Raw genomic sequence first — 11853 nt, forward strand, 5'->3', positions numbered from 1 at the left:
TGTCCCCGCGGCTGCGTGGTGATTAATGGCTGTCTGTGCGGCGGGCGCCCCTTGTTAGACCCCACACAGCCTTTCCTCGCCCGCGCGTCAGGTACCTTACACCCACCTGGTGGCAAGTCGAGCCATTCTTCGCGCTACTCAGACACAGTGTAAAACGGTGCCCTCCACAGCGCAACATCCAAATAGCCGACACTTCTGTACGTATGCACTGTTTCATGGCGTTGTACAAAATTATTCATATATACAGGGTGAGTCACCTAACATTACCGCTGGATATATTTGGTAAACCACATCAAATACTGACGAATCGATTCCACAGACCGAACGTGAGGAGAGGGGCTACTGTAATTGGTTAATACAAACCATAAAAAAATGCACGGAAGTATGTTTTTTAACACAAACCTACGTTTTTTTAAATGGAACCCCGTTAGTTTTGTTAGCGCATCTGAACATATAAACAAATACGTAATCAGTGCCGTTTGTTGCATTGTAAAATGTTAATTACATCCGGAGATATTGTAACCTAAAGTTGACGCTTGAGTACCACTCCTCCGCTGTTCGATCGTGTGTATCGGAGAGCACCGAATTACGTAGGGATCCAAAGGGAACGGTGATGGACCTTAGGTACAGAAGAGACTGGAACAGTGTGGTGTCACCGCTAGACACCACACTTGCTAGGTGGTAACTTAAATCGGCCGCGGTCCTGTAGTACATGTCGGACCCGCGTGTCGCCACTGTGTAATCGCAAACCTAGCGCCACCACAGGGCAGGTCCCAAGACACGGACATGACCTCGCCCCAGTTGTACGGACGACATAGCTTGCGACTAGACCTACCAAGTATTCCTCTCATTTGCCGAGAGACAGATTAAATAGCCTTCAGCTAGTCCATCGCTACTACCTAGCAAGGCGCCATGTGTATCATTGCTAATTGCTTACTACTATGCAAGAGATGTATTTCAACAAGAACAAGACTACATTAAAGTTAAGTATATTAAAATCTCTCTTCTTTTCTTTATAGTTTTTCATCCAGTCTCCTGTTTCAGAATTTACGCCCGTCTGCGTTAGTTTCGCGTGCACCTAGCCACTCATTGTGTCGAGACCTTAGGGAATCGACACAACAAACAGCACATTACGTCCACATGCTAACACCTTTTTATTGGTCTTTTTCACTGACGCATATGTATATTACCATGAGGGATGAGGTACACGTACACACGCGGTTTCCGTTTTCAATTACGGAGTGGAATAGAGTGTCCCGACATGTCAGGCCAATAGATGTTCAATGTGGTGGCCATCATTTGCTGCACACAATTGCAATCTCTGGCGTAATGAATGTCGTACACGCCGCAGTACATCTGGTGTAATGTCGCCGCAGGCTGCCACAATACGTTGTTTCATATCCTCTGGGGTTGTAGGCACATCACGGTACACATTCTCCTTTAACGTACCCCACAGAAAGAAGTCCAGAGGTGTAAGATCAGGAAAACGGGCTGGCCAATTTATGCGTCCTCCACGTCCTATGAAACGCCCGTCGAACATCCTGACAAGGGTCAGCCTAGTGTTAATTGCGGAATGTGCAGGTGCACCATCATGCTGATACCACATATGTCGACGCGTTTCCAGTGGGACATTTTCGAGCAACGTTGGCAGATCATTCTGTAGAAACGCGACGTATGTTGCAGCTGTTTGGGCCCCTGCAATGAAGTCAGGACCAATGAGGTGGTCGCCAATGATTCCGCACCATACATTTACAGTCCACGGTCGCTGTCGCTCTACCTGTCTGAGCCAGCGAGGATTGTCCACGGACCAGTAATGCATGTTCTGTAGATTCACTGCCCCGTGGTTTGTGAAACCCGCTTCATCGGTAAACAGGTAGAACTGCAACGCATTCTCTGTTAATGCCCATTGACAGAACTGCACTCGATGATTAAAGTCATCACCATGTAATTGCTGATGTAGCGTCACATGAAACGGGTGAAAGCGGTGACGATGCAGTATGCGCATGACACTACTTTGACTCAGTCCACCGGCTCTCGCAATGTCCCGTGTACTCATGTGTGGGTTCATGGCAACAGCAGCTAACACACCAACTGCACCCGCTTCTCCTCTGACGGGCCTGTTACGAACCCGTTTGAGTGCTACGACCATACCTGTTGCATACAGTTTGCGGTAGATGTTTTGCAATGTGCGGCACATTGGATGCTCTCTGTCCGTGTACCGTTCTGCATACACCCTGCAGGCTTCAGCTGCATTTCGTCGACACTCGCCATAGATGAGTATCATCGCCGCCTTTTCAGAATTCGAATACACCATGGTCACAGTTCCTACAACACTACACTATCACAGACGTCTGGTAACACGGTGTACTACAGTTTGTCTGCGTGCGGAGACGAATGCAGAATAACAATAGCAGCAAGCGCTACATGCGGACACTGCGACAGCTAGACCAAACCACAACAGTGCACTACAGCCACACTCGTAAACACGGTCGTCATCGTGAACATGTCCCTGCAGATGCTGCTCGCCGACCGTGGCCCGTGTTTGTTACAAAACGCAACTGAACGTCGGAGGTTTCAAGCGTCAACTGTAGGTTACAATATCACCGGATGTAATTAAAATTTTACAATGCAACAAACGGCAATGATTACGTATTTGTTTATATGTTCAGATGTGCTAGCAAAACTAACGTGGTTCCATTTTAAAAAAAACTTAGGTTTGTGTTAAAAAACATACTTCCGTGCATTTTTGTATGGTTTGTATTAAACAATTACACTAGCCCCTTTCCTCACGTTCGGTCTGTGGAATCGGTTCGTCAGTATTTGATGTGGTTTACGAAACATAACCAGCGGTAACGTTAGGTGACTCACCCTGTATAGTAATTATAATTCCGTGTGGCTCAATGGCCTGGTGCAAGTCTTCCTATTGGACGTCTCTCTGGCAACTTGCAACTTCCTAAGCCACCCCATTTTTCCAACTGGGGAAAGGAAACCTACAGTTAACGTGGAATCCGAATCATATGTTTGTTTTTGTCGACACCTGACAATGGTGAAAGGTGAAGGCTAGGTTGCAACAGAGACTGAAAAGTCCGTGGTCCGACCGAGAGTCGATCTAGTGACTTCTCGGTTTCCAGGCTCGCGTCAAACAGGCTGACTTGGAGCAGGAGAGGCACCAGAGGACATTTTAATTTCCACTGTCTATACTTTTACAAGTAAATTCATACAACTTTGTCAGCATGACCAGGAAGGATTCAGGATTCACACTCGTAGCAGCGGAAGTTCAGAAACATAACAACATAACAACAAAATTTCATCATTTTTTCACTTTCATTGCCTGCATTTGTTGCTATAGGTACACTTTTCTTCATAAGTAAGAGAGACTGTGCGATGAATTTTGCACAGCATACAAACCATACTTACAGGTGTCTGAAACTCTAGAATCTATTTAATTTATGAAAAAATGAATGAGCTGTTACGTTTTAAACTTTATGTTTAGAAAAAAATCAAATTTTGTAGTTAATTATCTCAATCTTTACCACAGTTTTTAATAGATTTGCAAAATTCTAGAGTTTCATACACCTGTAAGTATGGTTTGTATGCTGTGCAAAATTCATCAAAGAATCTCTCTTACTTGTGAAGAAAAATGTACCTATAGCAACAAATGCAGCCAAGAGTAAGTGAAAAAATGATGAGATTTCTTATATAAAAAAATTATTTAGTTATGTTTTTGCACTTCCACTGCTGTGAGTCTGAATCCTGAATCCTTTCTGGTCATGATGACAAAGTTTTATGAATTTATTTGTAAAAGTATAGACAGTAGAAAATAAAATGTCTTGTGGTGCCTCTCCTGCTCCAAGTCGACCCGTTTGACGTCCTACCCCTCTTTAACGCTACCCCACGAGGCCTGACATTCGCAGAGTGATTCAACTGCCCCTACTGATGTTGTTTTATGCAACCCGCAGTGGCCGCGCGGGATTAGCCGAGCGGTCTGGGCGCTGCAGTCATAGACTGTGCGGCTGGTCCCTGCGGAGGTTCGAGTACTCCCTCGGACACGGGTGTGTGTGCTTGTCCTTCGGATAATTTAGGTTAAGTAGTGTGTAAGCTTAGGGACTGATGGATGACCTTAGCAGTTAAGTCTCATAAGATTTCACACACATTTGAACATTTGAACCACCCCCAGTGCCTTCAAAAACTACATGCGAGATTTTCATATTGTCTTGCTCACTTTGTGCAAACTATTAGTTCTACAGAAAAAATGAACGGGACTTTTTGCAGAAAATTTAATGTAGTTGGATTTTTTACTTGGATACATTTCAGCTGGGGGACACCGCTTTCGGATTATTCAAGAAAAACGTATAAAAGTGACCTTCAAATTGACGTTTACCCTCACTCTCATCCCTTGCCTGTCAGGATTTCTAGTTTGTTGATCGTGGAACTCCCTCCTACTACTGTACCAGAACTTCCGAACTGCACTAACTGTTCCTGATATTTGACATTTTCGGTGTGTATGATTGGGCTATTACGCCACCACCACAGTTGGCTATTTTGTTAACATTATTAATTTAAATGCGCCTGTGAGGGTGAAGAAAGAAAAAAGGCTTTGTAACAGTTACACTAAAACTAATTACGTGGACAATCCGATCGAAACTTAACCCTTACAAGCATAGTAGTTTCGTGATAAGAAAGCCCGACAAATACAACGATTTAATTGTTTATTTTACGATGTTAAAATTCACAAAATTGTTAGATCAAATGTACACAAACGTCACTTTTACAATTTGTAAGTGCTCGAGTGAGCCGGTGGCGTAACAAGGCCAGTCCACGAAGACTAAAAAGTCGAATGTGTGAAATAATTCGTGCAGTCGCAAATTTTTGTACAGAAATAGGAGGGGGTGCCGTGGACACCGTACCAGAAATCCTGGCCGTGGAGACGGAGTGTGGGAGTGGGGGTGCCTTTGAAGCTGACATTTGTGCGTTTTTCTTGAATAACTTGAAAACTATGGTGTCTGGCGAAAACGTATGTCGCTACAAAATATAACCGTACTAGGTTTCCAATAAAAGGTTCCTGTTCATTTTTTTCTATAGGACTAACAGTTTTCGTGTAGCGATCGAGAGAATATGAAAATCTCGCACATGGTTTTTGAAGGTCACGCATAACATTGTGGGTTGCATAAAACGACATAGTTGGAGGGCAGCTGAATCACGCTCGTAGATAGTTCCTCTACTGGTTCTGATGAGTGATTTTGCGAGTATCGATATATGTGACATATATGGTTCAACTTTTCATTGAATTGGCATAGAAGAGTAACTATATATGACGGTAGTATCTGTTCCCGAAAGAACAGTTACCGTGGATGACCATGCAGCTTTGCTAGAAATGAAATGATAGTTAAATAGACACCCTAGCTGCATACAGGCGTTGATGTACTTCATTGGGGACATGTTGAAAATGTGTGCCCCGACCGGGACACGAACCCGGGACCTCCTGCTTACATGGCAGACGCTCTATCCATCTGAGCCACCGCGGGCACAGAGGATAATGCGTCTGCAGGGACTTATCCCTTGCACGCTCCCCGCGAGATCCACATTCCCAACATGTCCACACCACTACATTCGTAGTGCGCCTAATAGATGTTTGCCCATCATACTCATTACTCGTGGCAGATTAATCTACCAAGTCCCGTACGAGTTCGGGCATGGGAATGTCGACCTCACGTGGAGCGTGCAAGGGATAAGTCCCTGCAGACGCACTATCCTCTGTGCCCCGGTGGCTCAGATGGATAGAGCGTCTGCCATGTAAGCAGGAGGTCCCGGGTTCGTGTCCCGGTCGGGGCACACATTTTCAACATGTCCCCAATGAAGTACATCAACGCCTGTATGCAGCTAGGGTGTCTATTTAACTATCATTTCATAGAAGAGTAAATTATTTACATCGCCAAAGTACGGTGGGCCTTAGTATTTGACATAAATTTCAATTCGATACCCTTATATGTTCTTGAAAGAAAGGAGTCTTAACATCCGAACGGACAGACAGACAGACAGACGGATGGACAACAAAGTTATTCTATAACGTTTAGGTTTCTACCGATTGACGTACAGAACCGTAAAAATGACACATATCAGCGGATAGAGCATATCTCTATATTGCGTAATACGCGGCATTGGAATACTTGCGGGCTTGTTGGAACATACAGAGAAGTCATCTGCTCCGTACTGCTTTATCACTTTAGTTCTCTCCTTTTTGAAAGGTAACCCAGTCAACAAATTTCCAAAGCGACCTGCTGTCCGTTGTGATTTCCCAGGCAGTATTAGCAGCAGCAGCAGCAGCAGCAGCGAGGGCGCCTTCAAGTAACTGCTCGCAAGTGCACTTCCATTGCCGAGTCATAACGGTGTAATGTGAGTTAAAAATTTGGGGAAGAGCTCTAGTAAATGATGTGTGCCTCTTTCCTGTATGTCTTTCACATTTCATGCAGTCGTCTTCTGAAGTCCTGGAGGTACATAAGAATAGCCCAGTATAGTGATAGAATGTACTCGAGCTTACAGCCAAATCAAGCGATTGAAAACTCACAAGCTTGCGGCTGAGTCCTCCTCGGCCACTGTTAATTGGTGACTCTCGTGTGATTGCTGCTGCTGTCCTTAAAAAGATGAAAGAAAAAAATCAGAGGAAGTAGTTGATGTCCTTGCGGATGAAGGAACGGATGGTAAAGGAAGAAAATACTAAGTAAGCAACCACTTTATTAATTTAGCGGTAATTTAAATGCAATAATCATATCTATATTTTTTTTTCCAACACCCTAACTTGACATATAATTATTTTCTACCTGATGCTCTCAGGTAATCGGACGCGTTATTGCCATATATTCTCGGATTATTAACGAATACTTTCAGTATACGTTTTACGTTTTCGTTATCGCAGATTGGGGTTCACTCAGTACTCTTTTTCGTATTTCTGGCTTTTCGTCCTGAGCAATTTGTAGAAGCAGCACACTGGGTCTTTCATTTGTATTCACTTTACACTTAAAGCGAAAATCGCAAATAAGGTTTCTCCCTGGATTTCTCCGTCTGGTTGTTCCTACGTTTAATTGCTGCCAAATATTTTACTTTCTTTACAATTGTAGAGGAGTTAATTGTAAAAAAAAAGTGCGAAAACTACAAGACATACAAAAAAAAAAACCAGACACACATCAGTGAACAGAGCGTTTCTTTAAGTTTCGATTCACAATAATGACGTAGTGACAGAGCACGCCACTAGGGATCAGGTGAGTAATAACACGGCATATAAGGGAGCTATGAGCGTGTTTTGTGTCCTGTTCGCTAAATGCGAGCCAACGACTTGTTACCAAATTTTAGGTGAAATCGCCAACAGACAAAAAAATCCTGGGGTGATACCACACATTCCGTGACACTGGCTGCTTGTATGTTGTGAAGAAAACAGGTCAGTCAGGAGCGTCAGCAGAGAAGGCGGATCGCATGTGAGAATAAAGAAGTGGAGGACAGGTGCGTCAACGTAGAAGGCGGAGCATGTGCAGGAATCAAGAAGTCAACGTCAGATGCGTCACCATAGAAGGCACACCATGTGCGGGAATCAACAAGTTGATGACATGTGCGTCAGCATAGAAGGCATATCCAGCGATCAAAAAGCTGACGACAGGTGCGTCAGCACAGAAGGAAGAGCATGTGCAGCAATCAACAAGGTGAAGACAGGTGCGTCAGCATAGAAGGTGGAGCGTGTGTGGGAATCAAGAAGTCTACGAGAGGTGGGAGCAGAGAAATGCAGGTACCACAGTCAATTGTTTAACGGACTCCACGCAAACATGTACGTGTAAAAACTACACGGCTGCAGTTGCTACATGCGCTGATTACTATGGACAATGAATCGCTTGCAGTGGCTACTACAAGAATGAGGTTTTTCACAGAACTTGGTTTTGAGTGACGAAACCACATTTCATGTGTCTGCAAGGGTGAAACGTCATTTCGTGCGTATTTGGGGCACAGAGCATCCACGCAAGATTTTGGAACACATACTTTATTCACTTAACCCTAACCTATTCTGTGCCTTTCACCCTGCAAAAGTAGTTAAAATTTGGGTAAATACCAGTGATAATTTGAGTAACGCAGAAGAACACGACTCTAAACCAGATCCTGACAGCGATATGCATGTAGTTTTCCCATTACTGTATCTGCAGCAAACACTGGTATTTAGGAGGAGAGCACGCTATCAACTTATTATCACGTTGTGAGTACTTTCTTCAGATTATAACAGCTTTATAAGCGAATAAACATTAATGTAACGACAAGTACCGAGGGAGGTGGCGCAATGGTTAGCGCACTGGACTCGCATTCTGGAGGAGGACGATTTAAACCCGCGTCCAGCCATCCTGATTTAGGCTTTCCGTGGTTACCCTAAATCGCTACAAGCAAATGCTGGGATGGTTCCTTCCCTCATCTGATGGGACCGATGACCTCGCCGTTTGCCGGTCTGGGTGGCCGAGCGGTTCTAGGCGCTACAGTCTGGAACCGCGCGACCGCTACGGTTGCAGGTTCGAATCCTGCCTCGGGCATGGATTTGTGTGACGTCCTTAGGTTAGTTAGGTTTAAGTAGTTCCAAGTTCTAGGGGACTGATGAGCTTAGAAGTTAAGTCCCATAATGCTCAGAGCCATTTGAACCATTTTTTGAACCTCGCCGTTTGGTCCCCTTCTCCAAATCAACCAACAGACCAACGAGTAAGTATTACAAAGAACTTTAAGATATTCCCACATACTAGATATTTATCAGTTTTTCGAATTTATAGAGTAGGAGCAGTTACTGTAAATAAAATTAGATTTTCAGTTTGGACCTGCATGATTTCGCTTTTCTTTTCTTTTTTCTTTTTTCCTTTTTTTCTTCCTCTCACAAGAGTACGTGGGCTGTAGCGGACGGGGTGGAGTACGCCGTATCCGGTGATATTGCCACAGGGCTGCGTGAACTGTCATCAATCATCTCATGGACTATAATCGTCTTCTGATTCGCCAGATTATGAATAACTCCGTATTTGTTGATTTTGTCAAGACTCTGGTAGATTTTGGACTTACCTGGATCTTCCGTACTGAACACATACCATCATGACCTCGAGTTTTCAAACTGAAAGAAGCCTAATGTGTTGACGATGTGATGGTCCCGCAACTGTTGTCTAGCCGCACTTGAGCCTAGGCAGCTCTGGTGAAGGGCGGCAGACCCTAACAGGGCTACGTCGGCCCTCTGGCCGTGATGCGGTTAGGGCCGTCGTGGCCCTAATAGGGCGAAGCGCCCGTCCGCCCACGCGCAGGGCTGCCATGGCGCGCATAACAAGCGACTGCTCAACGCGACCTACTTCCTCACCGACACTTCGCCTGCAACTCAGCGTGTCTCTGTCAGCACACCAGTACCTCTTGGAAAACGTACATCGTTCTCTACCAGACATAAACCACCCATGTGTAGTACCCCGACAGCGCTAGTAGTACACTACAGATTGCTGCAATGTAAATACATACGATACCTGGCGGGTCGTGATTTATACTGCCACCATTACACGGAGTATTCCGTAGCTTGGGCTAAGCTGCAACCGTTTGCTTGATTAATCGTGGCCCAGGGGACTTCACTTTGGTATCTTATTATCTCGCCTGAAACTCGTTGAATCTGGTTTAACCAGACGAAACTTTTATGCTCAGGAGCACCTACTTTGGTTACTATAACTATTGTATGAACCCAGATTTAAAGTAAATATATTTCTCTTTTAATGGAACTATGTACTTTTTAAAAACCATCGAAAACGCTTGTTAGAGTTGGCCTCGAAACTTTTCGCAAAAGCGTCCGAGAAATGTGCTCAAACTGAGAGACAAGGCGGCCGAACCGGCTATTGCAGTGCAAATATCGCCAAGTTCGGCTCTCATTTCAGACTCCGCTGTTGTGTGCAAGAAGAAATTAGATCTATGCTGGTAAGACAGAACGTATTTCATCGAAAGGGAACTATGTGGTTCCAGAGTCTCAAATATCTATCATGTATACAGGGCGTTTAAAAAAGGACTTAACAAATTTAAAAATTCATGTAAATTTATTGAAAGACGGTACAGAGTTGGGTTAGTGTTATTTTGTAGGGAAACACATCAAGTTCTTTTACCTTGAATTAAAGATGTTGTATGTGGCTTCAATTGGCTAACCTGCACACATCCCATCGCAAGTCAATTTCTTCTCAAACTCCCTGTACCAGTGAAGATGTAACTTGCTCAGTGGCGGCGTAAATTCCTGCTCTAAGTTCAGGTAGAGAAGCCGGTACAGGAAGTACAAACATGATACCCTTGATGAACCCCCATTTTAAAAAAAATCGAGTGGTGTCAGGTCTGGGGAAACGTGGGGGCCACGCAGTTGGCGCATCACGGCCAATCCATTGACATGGAAAGCGGTCACTGAGAAAATCCCGGACACCAGCCAGGTAGTGGGATGGTGCACCATCTTGCATGAAGTAAAAATTTCGTTCTTGGTCATTCTCATCGATCTGTGGTATCAAAAATTGCTGTCACATATCCAGGTACACTATCCCGTTGATGGTTCTCTCACGGAAAAAAAAAACGGGCCGTTCGCTCTGTTTGTTGTGGATTTTCATTGCCCCTACTGTTATGTGTGTTAACCTTGAACTTTACGCTGAGCTGTTGTCGCCGACTTCGACTCTTCAAGCCAAAACACACAGCTGGCACGCTCGGGTCCAATGAAAGTAGCCATCTTTAACGCAACTGCCGCCGGCGCTTCTTACGGTGCGATGCGGCGCTATTGACCTACACGAGAAAAAACTTGACGCTAAAATTACCTCCATAGGTACTATGAATTAATTTATATGAATTTTCAAAGTTGTAAAGTCCATTTTGAAAGACCCTGTACATGCAGATAGAAACGACGAATGAAAATTTGTACCAATGACGGGATTCGAACTCGGCTCTCCTGCTCTTTTGGCAGATGCGCTGACACAGTGGCTTTGCGCAGTTGCACGGAGTACCTTAGCACTTCTCCCTCTTCAATCCAAATTCCCATTCACCCCTGAGCCCATTTGGTATACCCCCTAAACTCGAACAGTATTTCGGAGGCTCTCCAACTGTAATGGAATAGCACCTCAGCTTCGAAAGGAAAGGGGGATCCTTCATGAAACCGAGTCATAGGTGCTTTAATCAAAATCAGCCACGCGGAGTGACCGCACGGTTTAGGGCGCCATGTCGCGGATTGTGCGGGTGGTCCCGCCGGAGGTTCAAGTTCCCCCTCGGGCATGGGTGTGTGTGTTGTTCTTAACATTTAGTTTAAGTAGTGTGTAAGTCTAGGGACCGATGACCTCAGCAGTTTGGTCCCTTAGGAAATCACACACATTTGAACATTTTTTAATCAAAATGAAATCTACATGGTATTAGAGACCTTTCCACGTCCGACATTCATAACATGCATATGCAGACTGAAGCGACGAATGTAAATTTGTACCAAGGCCAGCATTCAAGCTCAGCTCTCTTGCTCACTAGGCAGATGTGCTAACTTTTATGCTGTCCTGGCACAGTGGCTTTGCAGAACTGCATCGACTACCCTAGCACCCCTCCCTCCTCATTCCAGATTTCCATTCACTCCTCAGACCATTTGGTAGTCCCCTTAAATTCGAGCTAAATTCGAAAAGCATTGCAAAGCCTCTCAAACTGTATTGGAACAGCGCCTCAGCATCGAACAAAACCGGGGAACCAGCCTGAAACCCATGAATAGGTGTTTTAGTCAAAATGAAACTACATGGTACCAGAGACCCTTCCAAGTCCCAAATATTTGTGATGTGAGTGTACAGATTGAAGCGACGAATGAAAATTTGTACCAAGCCT

General features: G+C 44.6%; 1 non-coding gene across 1 annotated transcript; it reads left to right on the forward strand.

Moving 5' to 3' along the window:
* Positions 1-5758: 5758 nt before the first annotated feature.
* On the forward strand, positions 5759-5832 carry Trnat-ugu (transfer RNA threonine (anticodon UGU)). Its single transcript has one exon. It is a non-coding gene; the product is annotated as a tRNA-Thr (tRNA).
* Positions 5833-11853: the final 6021 nt, after the last annotated feature.

Source organism: Schistocerca nitens, chromosome 4 (genome assembly GCF_023898315.1).
Source record: "Schistocerca nitens isolate TAMUIC-IGC-003100 chromosome 4, iqSchNite1.1, whole genome shotgun sequence".
NCBI classification, from domain to species: domain Eukaryota; kingdom Metazoa; phylum Arthropoda; class Insecta; order Orthoptera; family Acrididae; genus Schistocerca; species Schistocerca nitens.